General features: G+C 43.4%; 1 protein-coding gene and 1 long non-coding RNA gene across 5 annotated transcripts in view; one reads left to right on the top strand and one right to left on the bottom strand.

The window, feature by feature from the left end:
* zfhx3b (zinc finger homeobox 3b) overlaps positions 1-15,188 on the bottom strand; it is a 266,964-nt gene that overhangs the window by 143,056 nt on the left and 108,720 nt on the right. The window contains exon 1 of one of the 4 annotated variants that reach the window (XM_052063745.1): positions 6,349-6,976. The exons of the other annotated variants lie outside the window; for them this stretch is intronic. The gene's annotated coding sequence lies outside the window, so the exon portion shown is untranslated. Of the gene's footprint in view, positions 1-6,348; positions 6,977-15,188 lie in introns of those variants that run through there. 4 annotated transcript variants of the gene reach the window in all.
* On the top strand, positions 5,472-6,317 carry LOC127599687 (uncharacterized). Its single transcript, XR_007962162.1, has 2 exons — positions 5,472-6,123; positions 6,211-6,317. It is a non-coding gene; the product is annotated as an uncharacterized LOC127599687 (long non-coding RNA).

The raw sequence follows: 15,188 nt of genomic DNA, 5'->3' as shown, positions 1-15,188 counted from the left end.
CAAAAAGGAAAAAAAGGCATTTAGAATCACAATTCTGACTATTGCATGTGTCTGAAAACTGCCAGTTGTCTACTACACCCAACAGTGCAGATGCAAACAGCCCCTTCACTGAGCCATTCTGTGTTGCCTATTTGCATGCAGGAAAACTGGCCGCACGTGGCAGAACAACCTTGGAAAAGGTGTGAAAATAGTGAAAATATGCATGGACTCCCAAAGACCTTAAACGCAAGTGTACGTGAATGCGTCAGTGCAATCAAAAGAGAACTACAGCTGGGTAGCGACAGAATACAGCTGACACGAGCGGAGCATAAGTAGGCTACAGCACTTAGAAGCCATTTTATTGCTTGTGCTGTGGTCAAGTGAGGTGCACCGAGCTCAAATCCACCACAACAATGGCAAGAGGGCCACAGAGACAAAACAGGGCTAGCCCTGCTCTTTAACCCCTTTACTGCTGGCCTGACAGTCACCTGGGGCACTGGAGATGACAAATGGGACATTTTAGACACCTAGCATATGGTGGCTCTTATCTATGTAAGATTTGTTTAAAACACACACACACGCACACACACACACACACACACACACGGCATGTACCAAGCTGCCATGAATCTACCAAGGGGCGGATGGAGTTTTGTCTTGTGACAAGAGGCAGCGGGTAGCTTCACCTCAGCCTCCTCTTCTCTCAGTGGAATACGCCGCCGTGTGTTCTTAATGTCTTTGCATCCCGGCCCCTCCCTCCCTGTATCCATCGCTCCCCCCGCCTCACATGCAGCATGGACATGGCCACCGCACATTTGCAAGTGAATTACACTTTTTGTCTGGATTTTATTGTGCGCGTGAATTGCGAAAAATGAGTAAAAGGGTGTGAGAGCGAGAGGGCGCTCCAGCATTGGCTCTTTTCTTTTCTTCTTGCCGTAATCCCAAGGAGGATAAATTGTAAAGTACACAGAGAGGAAGTGCCACAGACCTCGGGTCCGTCACATCCGAACAGTACATTCCAACATCTTAGCCATCACAAGCATAAACGGAGAGAAATAAATTTGAGTAATTAAAAAAAAAAGTGACTATATAGCTCACAATGAGGTGAAACATTTACTGTAAATTAAATGGAATGGTAGACTACTTGCAAAAGCATTTTATTCAAATTATGATCTACATTATGACACAATCTGCCTAAATCACTTAAGATGCTATTTTGTAGTAAAATGCAGTGTGTACATTATATGGTTACATCTCTTTCACATTCATCCAACCCTCTCAGGCAGCGCTCTACGCGCAAGAGATAAACACACACATTGCATTTGCTCCTAATGGCATGGGATGCTCGGTGACCTCCCTGTGAATTACTGATGAGGTGAAATGTAAAAAAAAATTTTTAAATGACACCATGAAGCCACATTTAGCTATTTAAGTCCACAAAAAAACAACAAAACTGTCAGGTCAGTAAAGGGCTGTGTTAACAGTATTATTGACGCTTTGGTGAGGACAATATTTTTAAACAGAGGATAAAAATATGTCATACAGTAGCAGGTACAGTATGTAGTGTGTATGAAATATTTCTCGTACAGTTTGGTTGCGCAACACAGATTTCCCTGGCACTGATAAACAATGGCCGTGCGGTTATCATTCTGCAGAGAACAGTCACATAAAGGAAGAGGAAGAGGATGACAAAGGAATAGGGGAGGATAAAAAGACGGCGTATGTGTCGTCAGAGTCACAGGCCAGAGGGGCCCATGTATTGTTCCAGGGCTCACCACGGCGAGAGAAAGCCGACCTGTCTAAGCGTCCTCCATATTTTATGCATTCTGTCCTTTGTGATGATAAGCGCCAGCATGGAGGGTGGAATGCTGGCCTCCAGGGTCCAAGAAAGGGGTGGGCTTATGCGGTGTGCCTATGGTCCGTTTTATTTTGTTTTTAATGCAACCCTCGGAGCTGGTTCTTAGCCTAGTGTGTAATTGTGTCGTCTAATGATGCCAATCTGTCCTATCTCCCATCCCGAGACACTCCATGCTAGCTGCTGCGGCCCGAAATAGGATGTAGCCGCTGTGCCCCCCCCCCCCCCACACACACACACACACGCTCACACGCACTCTCTCTCTCTCTCTTGTACTATGCTGCCACTTCTGAACAGGTATGGATCACACGGGGCTTCTCCTGACAGTCAAAGCTATTTAGTATAAAATTGATAAAGCAGTATTAAGATTCTCGTCCCTTCCATAGCCAGATTTTTTGCAATAATCGGAAAAGAGATGTGCAAAAATTCATGGTGTCCTCGTCGGTGAGGGTATATCAAATTTGCAATCACGACACATTGTCGAATGGAAAAAAATAATAATAATTCCCGTCTCGCAGATTGTGACTTGTGAATAAAGTGCGCGTGCAGCTTCATTGTAGCTCGACTGATTCATCTGCACAGAAACACAAATTTATATTTTGGGGGGAATCAATTGGAAAATAATTATATAAATAGGGGGAAAGTGTGAACAAGGCATCATGAGGCATTGTCGAAAATGTGTTTCATGTTTAAAATAAATACAAACCAGTCTTAATGCAGCTGCACAAACACTTTACTTTTGGGTCGTAAATCTAGGTGTCCTGTGGTGATTTAACCATGATTGTTAACATGATAACATATTGAGAAAAGCAAACCACAGAAAAACCCTGCCAGAGTTGCTTCTACGAGGATGTCACTGACAAAGTAGGGGGGGGGGACTGTGAGGAATTTGGGAGAAAAGTGGAGGGGGAAGTGGATCCTGTTTGGAGACTGGCATTGAGGATCCAGCAGAACGCACGCACATGCGCACATGCGCATACACACACACATACACACACACACACACACACACACCTGAGTGCACGGCAGTCATGTCATCCTACCCTCCTTTTCCCTCCTCCTGCTTCAACCCGACTGCTAAGCCGAGGTCCTGCCCACCGCTGTCTCTCTTTCTGATAATATGACGCGTCACTCTGCCCTTAGCTACAGCACAACTGGAAGAACTGGTCTTTATACCGCGGACGGTCTTGCATATTCAAAACCGCGGCTGAGATTCAAATGGCCGTCGGCGTCCACGGCGCCCTGATCTCTCTCACACACACATTTGCCTTTATTGAGAAAACAGCCACACAACAGGCGACATTAGCGATACGACAAAGAAGATCCTATTTGACATTATTGGCAGTTTCACATATCGCTAATGTGTATATCTTGTTCTTTACGGGGGCCTTAAGCCTTGCGTTCAACCTAAAAGGACTCCATTTGACAGGGGACATGTCAGCGAGCTCCCCTGCTGGGCCAATACCCGCCAAACGGGAAGGTGGGAGGTAAGGAGTGAGCTACAGTATTTGGAGACACACTGAGGAGCAGAAAGCCAGCGAGAGAGGGAGGGAAAAGGGAGAGAAAGGGAGGGAAGGGGTTACGACTGCCAGGAGCGGCGACCTCCCTTGGCTCGGTGCTACTGCCATACGACGGAACACGCCTATCGACAATCTCCACTCGTGCTCGTACGCTCGCCAAATACACAAACATGACAAGATGTGAAAGAAGGGGAAAAAAAAGAAAAGCTTTATCGCTGTTATTGTGTTATTGTGTCCACTCACATCAAAATGCTCAAAACTGACAAATGATCACGAGAGCAAAGGCACACAGACAGCACTTGCTCTCACTTTTATCATTACAAGTCATGTTTATTCAGCAAATGCAAAAAAATGTCTCTTTTAAATATATATTCATCTTTCCAGAGAAATATTTTATTCATGATCCGTCCAACATATTAAGATAATTTAGTTTTTGGAAGAAGGCAACATGAAATTTGTGAAAATAAATCAGATTCAATTCAAATTGAATTTAGGTTTACCAAAATTATTAGAATGGAAATTTCCATGTGGCATAAAAAAAGACAATCTATTTTAATTCTAGCTAAAGGCAAACCATATTGTAAACATAACATGTCTAATGTGAATATCTCTTTACCACGAGCTCATGAGTGGAAAATTAAAATTGCACCTTTTCAATTATTTTTTCACAAATGTCATCTTCTTCAGCCACAGTGTCATATTTAACTCCTTGCAACCCGGCGAGTGGCAAAAACACACCACCCGCACGCACGCACGCACACACACACACACACAAACACACACACACACACAACCCATCATGCTCCAACGCTAGACTGGTAGATTTGATTGCGTTTATAATCTACTGACAATATGACAAAGATGCAAGACAGAAAATACGGCTGAGGTAAATATTTCCGTGTCTGTTTTGTAACAGAAAAAGGGAGACAAGGAGGACGAGGAGGAGGAGCAGGAAGAGGAGGAAGAGTGCTGGTGAGACAGGGGAGGAAGGCTGATCACTCGAAATCTACCTGTGTGCTTTTCATGCTCGCATCACTGCCGTGCAAATTTACAAAGAAATCCGGAGACATGCAAAAATTGGAGGCTTACGTGAGCATGACTGATTTCAACTCATGATAAGAATAAAAATAAGAATCGGAAATAGCCTTCCAAATCTCAACGTGGCTGATTCTGGCCATTCTGAGAGGAAAGGATGTGTTTATCTGACCTCTTCCCCTGATTCCTCCTCTCTGACCCATGGCTATCTGACCCCTACAACTCCTAAAACACCCTTTGAGCACCAACCAACCACTTTTTTTTTCTCATCAGCGCAATGTACATATGAACACCTTTTTACAGCACTACTATTTTCCTCTCTTACCCCAACTACATACCAAGTCTTATATCTTGCTACTGCCAAGCATGAGGGTGTTTTGCTTGCCCCCCCCCCCCCACCCCAAAACAACAACATCGCTCTGTTCCTCCGTGAAAAAAAAATCCACCCCCATCACCCCAAGCCCTGACATAGTCCCACGGTTGTTTGGCGAGGGGGTTTCCTCTCCTTGCTTTTTTATCTGTGCACTCGCTCCGTGACCCTTGTTCCCCTTGTTTCTTGCTGTCTGACCTACAACCACCCTCCCACCCCCACACCAAACACACCATCCTCACTCCCCCCGTGTAAAATAGACAAGCCGCTGCTGACAAATTCTCCTCGTGCCTTGACATCTCCCAAAACCTACCTCGCCCCCACACGACTGCACATTTATGGGATTTTAAGATACTGTTATTTTATTTTTATTTTTGTAACGCATTGGACGTTTCCTCTAAAAAGTGAAATCTCGACATTGTGCGTTGTTAAGTGTGTGTAAAAATGGATCCGCAGAATGTCAGGTTTCCACTCCTGATGCTTTTAAGATCGTAGGAACGGGGCGATGTTTTCCTTCCAGTTCCTCTTGTAGGTTTGCAGCCAGGTGATTGTCGTGCATGCACGAGAACCAGCCACGGCCCCGCGTAGCCTGAGAGGCGGCGTGCACTTTGCAAGGCTGCTTGGCTGGCGGTCCCGACTGATCCGCTGCTGTCATGAAGGAGAACCCGGGGCTCCCTTTTTTTTCATAGCCCGCACGCACGCCCTCGCACGTCACGTGCACGCGGGGACCGCTCACGCACGCACGCACGCACACACACGCGGGATCGATTTGCACGGGACTTGGTCTGGGAACCGCTGAGAATCGACTTTAAAAAAAAATACAAGCCTCGAAAGAAGCAAAGAGCTGGGGCCGAGTTAGGGAGATGAGCTGAGCCGAGGTGGGATGAAGCCGAGGGGGGGCGAAAGAGTGACCGCGAGTCGGTGCGGAGATCTCGCACACAAAACAAAAAAGAAAAAAAAGATTCCAGGAAAAAGGATCTCTTCAACCCCCATACAGAAGCCCTACCATCGGACAGTCATGCTTTGAATTTTTTTTCGTTAGTTTGTTTGCACAAAATGCGAGAAGCGAGAGCTGAGAGATCCGCGAAAGAGTCGCCGAAACCACGCGGAGCCAACAGGCTGGACTTGGAGCTCCTTCCCCGGGCTGCGCTCTATGACCAGCCGCCGCTGCCCGACCCCGGCGAATCCCTTCGAAACACCTCTCTCGACACCCACGATACCCCCCCCAACCCACGCACGTCCCGTCCCCGGCAAAAAGCCCGAATCTGCATTCAAAGCGCTTCTTTTTTTCCCACGTCTCGAAGGAACCGCTTGTTCTCGCACGTAAGACCAAGAGGAGAGGACGAGCGCTGATGTGAACACAGGTAACGACACAACGCCTCCAAGGCAGCCCAATAATCTCGAATAAAGCTCGAAACTTGCACGAAAAGAGCCTTTCTTGCCCCCGGAAGGTGAGTTTTGAAACGGGGGGGACCAGCTCCGCTACAAGTCCACCGCCATGGAGAAGGAAAGACGCTTCGAGAGAGAATAGGATCGCGCAGCGACAACAACACACACACACACAAAGAGGAGACAAAGTTGAAACTTACAATTTGCCGCTTAGTGATGTTCGCTTTTTAATCCAGTAGCGAGACGATGGAACTAAAGATCCCATCAAGGCGAGAAGAGTCCGCTTTCGGTCAATTTGCGCTCGAGGGTGGGCGAAAAAAAAGAAAGATCATTGTTGTTGCCGAGTGCTTGGCTGGAAAAAAAGGGGCGCAAGTAGGTAGCTATTAGTTGTTAAAGGCGATATCAAAAATAATTTGGATGCAAAGCAGCCGAGTCCGGAGTTGGAGGCGCGCGAGGAAGAGGTGAAAGTGAGATCTGATGATTGCGGGGAGAAAAAAACTCTTTGGATCTTTATTCCTGCTAATTAGTTTCCTGCGAGAAAAAAATGGCTGTGATTAATTCAGTGCGCATGTGCTTCATTACACAGGCACGAAGGGAAGGGCTAATTAGCCGCCTTGTGGATCAATAAGATTCAGCAGAGGAGAGCCGGCGGAGGGAGGGCGAGGAGGAGGGAGGAAGAGGAGGGAGGGAGGATGGATAGATACAAGGAAGGGCGAGAAAAAGAGGAAAGTAATGATCAGGAATAGAAAATATGGAATTAAGAGAGGCGGGAAGTAAGAGTTTGATTAGTGAAAGTGAACGCTGGCTGGCCGCCGAGCTCCACGCTGCGAGCGAGGCTTCGCTTCCCACTCGGCTCGCTGTCGTCCCCCGACACACTTTTTTCTCGTCTTTTCAAAACACTTGTAACATATATTTAAATGCTTCGCGCATTTAAATGCGATGTAGGTTTTAGGATGGTGTTGTGTTTCTTTTGCTTCTCTTCCCTGCATGCGTTCGCGGATGCGGTATTTGTCAGTGGACTGTCGAACAACTTGAAAAGTAAAAAAAATGGTCGGGAAAGAGTATTGGGGGTTTAAATTCAATACATATGTTATGATTTTTAATTCTTTTTTTATGAAGAAACTATCAATTGCATACGCTGTCACAGAACACATCCAACAAGAGTCATTTTGCGCGTGGATCCGAAATTGAATCTGCAATGGAAAAAAAGCTTTGATGTGAATAAATAAATACACGATCGATGTTAAATTATCACTCAATGGTGTACTCGTAGGAAAACACGGTTAGCCATGTTTAAATCAGACGACTCGGTCTATGGGAATGTTACTCGATATGAACATATTTTAAAGTAACAATAATGTAATGTTCTATAGGACCCACTTGCATAATAAATACCAACATACTCTTTGACAAAAGTGAATGCATTTATGTTTCGCTACATATAGAGACACGACAAATATGTGTCCAACGGTCATTTAAAATACATTACGTCACTGAACCAGGGGCAAACACTTTCAAATATTTTAGAGTGAAATGGAGAGTCATGAGAGGATGCGTTTTTTATTTTTTATTTTATTTTTATTTTGGGGGTACTAATGCACTTTGGTTTATTTTTGTTGTGTGTAAATGCAGTGACATTTCGCTTGTTAAAAAAAGATCATTTCAATGGGCGTGGAGGGTACCTAACTATTTGGGGCAAGTGTCAGACACATGGAAGAGATGGATCTGATATACTGCGGAAAACAAAACAAAGCATGCCGTCGTGTCACCTAATGTGAATGATACGGTCAATACATTTTTTTTTTACGAAATAACCAGAGAAGTGATCGAGAGTGAGATGCATGGCTCTTCCCTTAATTTCATGACGCTAAGCTTGCCTTGTGGAAATGTCCAAAACTCGCTTGTATAAGTATTATATACCGTATACCCCCCCTCCTCTCTCTTGTATAATAAACCATTTAATATTTATACCTACTGTCCTCTGTGTCTATATTGCACAAACACATACCGAATGCGTTGTGATGATGCTGTGCTTGATACTTTGCTCTGTATAGGAGGCAGCTTGAAGTGATCACAGAAGGTGCCATGTTTACGGAAACAATGTGGATTGGATATTCATCGCTGTAATGCATTCCAGCACAGATCAGATCATAGATATAGAACGCCTAGGGTTAGTCTAAACATGACTTACATGACAGCGAAATAATTGTTTTAAATATAACAAGTGTAAAGCAGCGCAGGACTCGATCTTATATTTACTTTATATGCTTATCGACTTGAAAGCGTTCGATGTAATCTTTCACGCACTCGCCCTTACTGCTAAAGTATATGTTGCGTTGCATCCTGGCATTTCCGGCACACTTGCCATCCACAAGTTGAAGCATGTAATGTTACCTGGGTTTCTTTTTTTTTTTAGGAGGAAAACACACGTAGACGCGCATGTGCACACACGAGTGCGTGATTCTGACACAGTGCAGGAATCTGGAGGATTTGCGACATGTCTGCTCTCTCGAGAAGATTGTAATAAAAAAATGTTGAAAATAGCGTGCGAGGGGCTTGGAGATAATAATAAAAGAGGCCGTTCGTAATTTGAGGCTCGTATGGAGGCAGTCCTGCAAAGCCCGGTAGTGCCAAAAACAGAGTTTACCAGAGTGTATGCAAAAAGGCCCGAGTGACATTAGTCCATCATCATCAGGTAGAGAGGGGGGGGACGTCTAGGGGGCCGGGACCCTTCATGCTTTTAGGGCCTCCCTGAAAAGGGGGGTTTAAAAAAAAGTGGGTGGGGGAGTGCTTTTGTGTGAGCATCATTCAATTGCGCCTCTCTGTGGGAAGGGTAAGCGTCCACGTGCCAGCTTCAATAGGCGGCACATCCACCAGTGGCATTGCACATTGAACACAACCTGTGGCCAAAGGACGCTTCGTGGATGTGACGAAAGCACAAAGAGTGGTTTCAAGTGCACAAATATGTACATGCATTTTTTTAAATACACAAACATTTGTAGAAAGTTTATCAGCATCAGATTTAAATTATTATTATTATTTTTCATTATACGTGTGCGTGCGTCTGACAGGCGGGTGCACAAGTCGAACCCCGAACAAAGCACAAAGGGAAACAGAGGAAATGATCAGGGGTGAGTATTTAGGGATCAAAGATTCTATCGAGACAGCCAGAACTTTCTTTCCGGGATGATGCGGTGATTTATTTATTTTTTTCTCCCCCTCGTATAGGCTGTAAGTAATATTGACGTGGGACGTGATTATGTATAATCATTTTATGGGTGGACATGAAAAACGGATCAAATCGACGTACATTTGTCAGATGAATCTATTCATTTAAATCAGTTTCAAAATAGAAACATACAATTGGATGGTCTTAAAATGAAACACCAAACTATATCTTTTAAATATATTCCAAATGTAAGTTTTCCATTTGATGCATGAACTTGATTAAAATACAGCCTGAATGGTGCTTTTAGAAATGCATGTTGAGAGAATTCAATCTGCCAGGTGACGCAATCGTATCTTAATTCATTATGACATTGAAATATTATTTGTAAATCGTTGTGATTTTATACGAATGTGTTATTGGATACACTGCGCAATGTTTACTCCGTGTTTTATTTGTTTGTGGACGAAAAAGTAGTGTTTGAGTGCGTGCACCATGACCACGCTGGCCCATGTGAGGGGTCGTGCTTTCTCCAATTGCACTTGGGCAGCCGGGCCAGGTGCAATGGGAGCGCCCTCTTATGTTCAGCCGGACCACAGGGACCGTGCACCATGACTGCACAGCTCCACGGGAGACTAGCCTGCGCACTTGGGTCTCGCAGAGGAGCGAGTCGGACTGGTGGTTTATGGACAACACAACACGACACAACAACCACAACAACGTGGGGTGGAGAAAGCGTGCATGAATGACGTATGCGGCGAAAAGAAATGATCGCAGCGCTCCATTTGTCACCAATTAACGGAAGAACTTTGTAATTGACATTTTGTGAGGAGATAAATTTGCAAAAGCAATTTGAAATAATTGGAAAATAATTTGCAGTCTGTTGGGTAAAATGCAAATGTAACTTTTTAACGATTCTGAGCAAATTAACCTTAAGAAAATGTGTTTCTTTAGCCTTTTGATGGGTGGGTGGGATTTATTAATAGATACATTTTTTTAAAAGTGCAACCAATACCTGCTCTTTTGTTCTTTTCCTGTCTTTTGTTTTCTCGCGGTTGGTACAATATGCCAGAATTGAATACAGCAGTGTCTTTTTCAAATAATGCAGGCTTTGCAATCGTCATCACTTCTTGTTTCCAAGTAATTTTGAGGAAAGGATGTGTTAAGCATTTCTTTAAAACGACTTATTTATTCCTGTTAGGCGAGGATGCATTCGGTATTATTACGCGATTGTGGAAATCTGGAGAGGGACGTGAATGGGGGGGGGGGGGTATCCTGATGCTTTGTCCAGCCATATTTTAAATATGCCTTTTGGAGCCCCATGTTTTGCATGTTATAATTTACATCATTTCACGATGCATGTAATGCTCGTTCGATTTTCCATTATTGTAAGGAAAAAGAAAGCTATTCATTCTCGATTGACATTTTTTTTATCGTGAATGCTAATGTGGATAATCTATGAATATCGAAATGACGGGTTATCACTTTTTTCACCGCCCCCACCCCGACCACTCCACCGAAATGAGACCTTGAAATGTTTCCAGCATAAAAACGATTTTGATGCATGACATGTACACACGAGTGTAGCTTGAGGTGAGAAATGAGGATGCGTGTCCTGCTGTTGTGATGTTAAGAGTTAAAAAAAAAAAAAAAAAAAAAAAAAAACAAGTGACCGTCTGGTCAGTCTGTCTCATTTACATAAGAAACAAGGGGCCATATCAATTAATCTCTCACATCTATTTGTCCCGCCACCCTATTAATGACCGCATGCATAATTCAATATCATTTTGAGCGTCGGACTAACATAATATATGTTTTTTTTTCTCTCAGACTTAATCCTTCCGAAAGTCACATTAAATAATATATGTAAATATTTTCATACAAAAAAGCATAATTTACAGCGAAGTGATGATGCGCCGATTGCCGTAATTATTTATTTTATATTTATATATATATATATATATATAACATTTATATAAGCCGAAAATAAAAACGAAATTAAGCAAAGCCCCCCCCAAAAAAATACAGTCATTCGGCCAGCTTCATACGCGTTTGCACGCGCGCGTGCGTGTGCGCGCGGGGGGGGGGGGGGGGCGTTAAATGTGTGCTGATTTTAAATAAGAACCCCTATTTTAATCATTTCGATTGTATTTTTTTATTGTTCCATGAAATAACATACACAAAACACGAAGTGTGCGTGCGCGCGCGCGTGCGTGAGTACGCATGTTGTGTGAGCGTGTTAGTGTGTGTGTGCGCGCGCGCGTAAACCTACAGTATATTCAACGTCATCACACGTCCCCACTGCTTCCATGTCAGAACATTGTGAGAAAACCGTCAGAAAAATCTTGGAACAATGTTTTGTTTTTGTTTGTTTTTCTCCGTGGTTGTACCTTATATCGACGGCCTTTGATGTTTTTTTTTTCCCAACTGGGAACTGTCAGATTTCAGTTTTTGGTGCGCACACACTTATTAAAACAAAAAATGTCACATAATATGGACGGGGAAAAAACGAAAAATCATTCGACTTTTAAATTAATTACATATGAATATTGAACTATAAGTCATTTGAAATGAAATGAAATAATCATTTTAACAGTGTCTGATACGTGAAGGTGAAGAAGCCCTGCAAGACGCAGATCTGGTCGAGACACGGACTTGACTCCTGTAGTTGATATGTGCTTGGGAGAGGTTCACTGAAAAGGAGAGATTCCAAATCAGAGCCATATGAGCCCTCTAGGCAGGAACAACACGAGCTGCTGGTAAGTCGACCCAAACAGAAGAGAGGATAATCACTGCGCCACAATGCCAAAGCCATTAAAATGCCTCTTTGCTCTTGAATATACAAACTTAAAGCAAGTCATTTTCCTTCATGTCAAGAAGCCTCACCCCTACCCCCACCACCAAAAAAAAAAAAAAAAAAAAAAAAAAACATGATGAGATGAAAGATGACATGTGGAAAAGATGCATGAGACAAATACAGAACAAGGATTATTGCCAGGGGTCAAATCCACATTTTGCATCTCAGCTTGGAGAGGCTCGATATGATCTCACCATGATGTGTCTTGGGTAAAATTTTAAAGAAACGTTATCTTGAATAAGATTGAAATGTCACTTTACGAAATTTATCCACTGAGTTTTGTACAATTAATACATTTTGGGGTTAAAATGACTCAGTAATCCACTGGTTAGCACGTCCACCTCACAGTGAAGAGGCCCAGGTTTTGATTCCGTGCGCCGGCATGTTCCAAAAACATGCATGGTACATTGGAACATTCTAAAATGTCCTTAGGTGTAATTGTGAACGTGAATGGTTGTTTGTCTGTGTGTGCCCTGCGATTGGCTGGCAAACAGTTCAGGGTGTACCCTGCCTACTGCTCAAAGATTGCTGGGATAGGCTCCAGGCAACAACCCTCATGAGAAGAAGCGGTTCGGATAAATGATGGATGGTTGGGATGAAAATGGTTGAAATAAGTCGTTTTTAATGTATAATTAAGAAAATGTCGATTTAAAATGGTTGAACGAAAGCCTATTTAAAAGAGGTGGAAATTCCGTCTGCACTGACAGAAACACCCATTTTGCTAGCAAATGATAGGAAACTTAGAAAAACGGACATACTAAGCAGCGTCCGGCAATGTAATCATAACTAACCGGGTCATTTCCGAGAGACCTTCACAGTTCGTCACTGATAGATCTGGACTCCCATTTCGCAGATGACTGACAGAAACACGCACTGCATGACTCGTGTGTGTTTGTTCGCGGGGATGAATACACCGGGTTGCTTCTAGCTGAGCTCGTCGTCCGACAGGAAAAAAGTTTGAACATTGCTCGTCAGTCTGCTTTCACAAATCACCACGCTGTGTGTGTGTGTGTGTTTGTGTGTGTGTGTGTGTTTTAAATTTTATTTGGCTGTTTGTTTCATTATAGCTGGCAGTTGTCTTACTTTTGATGGGTTGCCATGATATAAATCTACAATTTCTGAGGATAATATTTAATATACTGTATGTGTATGTTGGTGAAATTCTTTGTCAAGAATATTTTGCGAACAATTATGCCCAGTTTAGGCCACATATGATTATTGGCATCAGAGTCCAAGGTGAGAAGGTAATATCACGTCATGGACTTTTATTAATTTTCGATTTATCTATGACTGATTTACAAGGCACGCACACACAGTGTGTTTTTTTTAAATGAATGTTTGAGTCGAAGAGATGATTGTAACTATTGATTGTAAATACTATGCAATATTTTTGTTTTTGCTTTGTTCCATAATAGACGAGTAATAAAATGATATTGGACATCAGTACAAGGTGTGGTTCTTTTCCGCAGTACATACACCGCTTGGGGCTGCGAATGCATGTAACGTTGTATTACGATCTTGATGCCGACTGGCTGTCACGGCCGAGCCGCCGCCCAAGAAGAAGAAGAAGATCTGACCGATGTAAAATAGTGGTGATGAACTGTCCTTTGGTGATGATGGAAGCAAGGTTAAAATAATGATGAACTGCAAAAACGAATAAACAAAATAATAAATAAATAAATAACCTGTCATCATCAATCCATTGACAGTTTTGGTGACTGACAATGACGGACAGGTGTGCCATCCAATGGCAAATTACGGCCTGGCAAAATGTAGTGACACACCCGCCACTCTGCGAATTAAGAAGGTCAGGCAGACATGTAGATGGATAGATAGATAGATCGATCGATAGATAGATAGCATGCAAGCGAGTTGGCTAGATAGCTAGACAGACAGTTATCGCTCGAACAAGTTTCTTGTCTTGTGTGCAGGCAGGTGAGCCCACCCAAACAGCGCTTGGTGGACAGGGTCACTGGGAGCCGCTGTCCTTCAAGTGGTTTGCCTTCAGTCAGGAGGCCCCCCCTTATAGCCCCCCTACATTTCCAAGGACCCATAAAACCTTGTGATTAGTGGAGCTGTTCCATTTTTAGGTGCTAGCTCGTTAAAGGAGTTAATAGAGAAGGTGTTTACTTTTGCACGACGCACCCGCACATGCGCACACACACAAACACTCAATGACTCTTAAAAACTTGAGGACACTGGATAACAATGCTCGTATCATGTTGATGTTTATAGAATTGCACAGCACCAGTGTGGACATCTCAGAACTGGATATCAGTAGCCTTATAGCAAAATTAGTTGAGTCATTTGCAAGCATTTTTGGAAAACGAGACAAAACACAACAAATTCAACAAACGAGTACAGTCCAGTTGCTTCTATTCGACATATTTGGACGTTTCCAACAGCAACGATATGGAGCATGCTATGCATTTACTGTACATGCCGTAAAATATAAACAATGGCGGGTAAGTGTTTAAATGTTTACGAAGGTAAAAGTAGAACTATAGCACATTCTGTTTCCGCTCAACTGTTGTTGAAAAACACACACACACACACACACACACACACACACACACACACACACACACACACACACACACACACACACACACACACAACCAATCGAAGTTCAAACAGCTTCATGGAAGCATGGGACGTCAGCACTCAGAAGCTACCTCCGCATCCCAGCTAAAAAGAAAATGCTGTTCTCTAGCCATCAACTGACCCAGTTCCTGTGGTGGAAATTCAAGTAGCCCGTACATTGTGTTTGGTTGTGTCGAACAGGAGGCACAAGTGTTTTGGGGTTATCAAAACATAGCTCGGTGGTAGCAAGCCTGCCACACGTAGGTTTCTTTCTGCTCGGCTTCACAGTGTCAACACGCATTCACAAACGTGTGACGGACAGACATTCGGGGTAGCGCACGAGCACTTTTAATTCCGTCAGATGTAATGCGTGCTGAATAATTTGCGACGTTTACGCGGCAACCAGCACAGTCTCTACAAGCCGAGCCGCCACA

Source organism: Hippocampus zosterae, chromosome 4 (genome assembly GCF_025434085.1).
Source record: "Hippocampus zosterae strain Florida chromosome 4, ASM2543408v3, whole genome shotgun sequence".
In the NCBI taxonomy this organism is placed as follows: domain Eukaryota; kingdom Metazoa; phylum Chordata; class Actinopteri; order Syngnathiformes; family Syngnathidae; genus Hippocampus; species Hippocampus zosterae.
Note: the sequence above shows the minus strand (reverse complement) of the source record. Positions and strands in the feature narration are given on the sequence as shown.